The sequence below is a fragment of the Nansenia antarctica genome (assembly GCF_963989245.1).
Source record: "Nansenia antarctica genome assembly, chromosome: 2".
Taxonomy (NCBI): Eukaryota; Metazoa; Chordata; class Actinopteri; order Argentiniformes; family Microstomatidae; genus Nansenia; species Nansenia antarctica.
The window spans coordinates 55,854,614-55,858,043 of NC_137675.1; the positions used below are offsets into that span (position 1 = coordinate 55,854,614).

General features: G+C 52.7%; 1 protein-coding gene across 1 annotated transcript in view; it reads right to left on the bottom strand.

Annotated features, from left to right (window-relative positions):
- Positions 1 to 3,430, bottom strand: part of LOC308151610 (CASK interacting protein 2) — a 64,285-nt gene that overhangs the window by 20,068 nt on the left and 40,787 nt on the right. The window lies entirely within an intron of this gene.

Sequence of the window (3,430 nt, forward strand, 5' to 3'; positions counted from 1 at the left end):
AGGCAGGGTACGGGGTCCGGGGGGGGGGGGACGGCACAGTGCTGCTAAACAGTTGGCAGGTAGTCAGCCTGCACACACACACATACACACAGTCAGCAGTAGGACTACCTGTTTTTCATAGCCCTACAAGTACATGGTTGGGTTTATAATGGCTGTTCATTCTCTCTCTACACACAGAATAGGAGAGGCATGCGCGCACACACACACACACACACACACACACACACACACACACACACACACACACACACACACCACACACATCATTCTCATTGTACTTGTTTCGCTTTGGATAAAGGCGTCTGCTAAATGTCTAATATGTAAATGTAACACACACACAGCATTGCTCAGGCTCAAAAGGAGCTTAGGCTTGAAAATAAATAAAAAGGTGTTTTTATTGAAAGACAGAAGAGAGAGAGAGAGAGGGGGGGGAGAGATAGAGAAAGAAAGAGAGAGAGAGAGAGAGAGAGAGAGAGAGAGGGAGAGAGAGAGAGAGAGAGAGAGAGAGAGAGAGAGAGAGAGAGAGAGAGAGAGAGAGAGAGAGAGACAGACAGACAGACAGATGGATGTAGACCAGGCAGCAGCAGTAGAACAGCACCAGTAGATCATGTCAGCGTGACACAGTGATCCCTGGTTAACCAGAGGCTTACTGAGACCCACCCTGGTCTACCTCCTCCACCACTCTGTCTGTCTGTCTGTCTGTCTGTCTGTCTCACCCTGCTCCCTGGTCTACCTCCTCCACCACTCTGTCTGTCTGTCTGTCTGTCTGTCTCACCCTGCTCCCTGCTCTACCTCCTCCACCACTCTGTCTGTCTGTCTGTCTGTCTGTCTGTCTGTCTGTCTGTCTGTCTGTCTGTCTGTCTCACTCAAGGTGTCGGGGGGAAATGTGGGGAATTCAAACTGGTTTCCCAGGGACAGACAGACACACACATGCATACACACACACACACACACAGGGAGGGAAACATGCACACGCACACACACACAGATCCTGGTATTAGACAGGCAAGTGTTTAGGAATGCGAGAGAGAGTTTCAGTGTCCTGCTGGGAATGTAAGGCATGGAAAGGGGGATTGTGAGAGTGGTAGCAGAAATGCACAAACACACACACACACACACACACACACACACACACACACACACACCAGCCCTATGTATAAAGGCTTAGTAACAACCACGAAGCCAAAACCTCCTTATCATCTTGACATGGCAGTCCTTCAGCCAACAACATGTCACTCTCACAGACCAGGAACCATGGCAACCACGACCACACCCTCCTCAACCATGACCACAATCACACACTCCTCAACCATGAGCACAACCACACCATCCTCAACCATGACCGCAACCACACCATCATCCTCAACCATGACCACAACAACACCATCATCCTCAATCATGACCGCAACAACACCATCCTCAACCATGACCACAATCACACACTCCTCAACCATGACCACAACCACACCATCCTCAACCATGACCGCAACAACACCATCCTCAACCATGACCACAATCACACACTCCTCAACCATGACCACAACCACACCATCCTCAACCATGACCACAATCTCATCCTCCTCAACCACGACTGCAACCACACCATCATCCTCAACCATGACCGCAATCACACCATCCTCAACCACGACCACAACCACACCCTCCTCAACCATGACCACAACCACACCATCATCCTCAACCATGACCACAACCACACCCTCCTCAACCATGACCGCAACCACACCATCCTCAACCATGACCACAACCACACCCTCCTCAACCATGACCACAACCACACCCTCCTCAACCATGACCACAACCACACCATCCTCAACCATGACCGTAATCACACCCTCCTCAACCATGACCGCAACCACACCCTCCTCAATTGACCTCAATAATGACATGATCAAAACGCCACAGACCGCGTTTGAATGACCACCGAAAAATTACCAACACTCCTATGAGACAGATGTAAGTATGATTCACAAACAGAGACAGTTCTTTGCACTTTACACTGCCTCTCTCTCTCTGTGTGTCGTTCATAAGACATGAAACTCACAGTGAGAGAGAGAGAGAGAGAGAGAGAGAGATAGAGATAGAGAGAGGAGGAGAGAATACCCCCCCCCCCTCCCTTACTTGGACTTTTTCGAATCTTGACAGATACTTTGAGTCGGCACACTATCTATCCATCTCTTTCAATTTCCTCCCCCACCCCCTCCTCTCTCTCTCTGTCTCTCTCTCTGTCTCTCTCTGCAGGGCTGGTTTGGGTGCTGACAGACAGCCCTCTCCTGTTCTCCTCTCCTCTCCTCTCCTCACAATCCTCCTCTTCCTCTCCACCTCTCTCTCCCCTGGGCTTTTACCGACTCGATAACCGATGGTTCTTAATCCCCCCTTTAATGGCTCCATTTCATGAAGGTCTAACGCCAAAATCACCGGAGCCGGGGGGGACGGGTTACAACCCGTTATATAAGAACCACAGGACTCTCTCTCTCTCTCTCTCTCTCCTGGGGTGGGCCAACCCTGTCAGCGGAGAATGGTTTCAGAGAGACAGGAGAGCTGTGGCCTGGCACACAGCATATCTCAATCCCCAGGCCATTGTGTTGGCCGGTGGAGGGGGGGTCAGTGTCGCCTATCCCCTTCGTTTTCAATGGAAACCTATTAAAGGATAAATGATTTCAGGGGAGGAGGGGGGGGGGGGGGGGGGGGCAGTGTCCCAGCTAGAACCTCGGGGAGGCGAGAGGGAGGGAGAGAAGGGAGGGAGAGACGGGAGGGAGACAAGCTAATCACATCACTGATAAAGGGACACCCAACTGGGTGCGCTAAACTGTTCCACCACCCATTACTGGGCTTGCATTCACACACACACACACACACACACAGACACCAGCCCGTCTCGCTGGTCCGAGCCAGCCGAGGAGTGGCAGAACTGGGTCACCGTGGCACAGCTTCAGTCCAAAGTGCCACCCCTCCTCTCCTCCTCCCTCTCTCCCTCTCTCCCTCTCTCTCTCTCTCTCTCAGACTGGTGACAGAATGTTGCAGCTGGCAGTGGGACATGGGAACGGGTTGTACACACCCCCCCTCTCCTCCCTGGCCTCCCCCCCCCCACCAGCCTGAGAGGAGAGGCTCATGGCTGGCATGGGCGTTGGGTGAGCGGTGATGGCGGGGTCTGATGGCGGGGTCCCACCCCCCCTCCACCCCCCGTGGGGGAGAGAGGAGCCATAGTACAGTGGGGCAGTGTATCAGTGTATGGTCCTGTATGGGGGGGGGGAGTAGATTAGGGACTACAGAATGAGAGTGTGAGAGAGGAACGGATGGATAGAATGGAGATGCACTGTCCGTGGATGAGAGCATAGCATACACACACACACACACACACACACACACACACACACACACCTACTCCCACACCAACACACCACCCCACCCA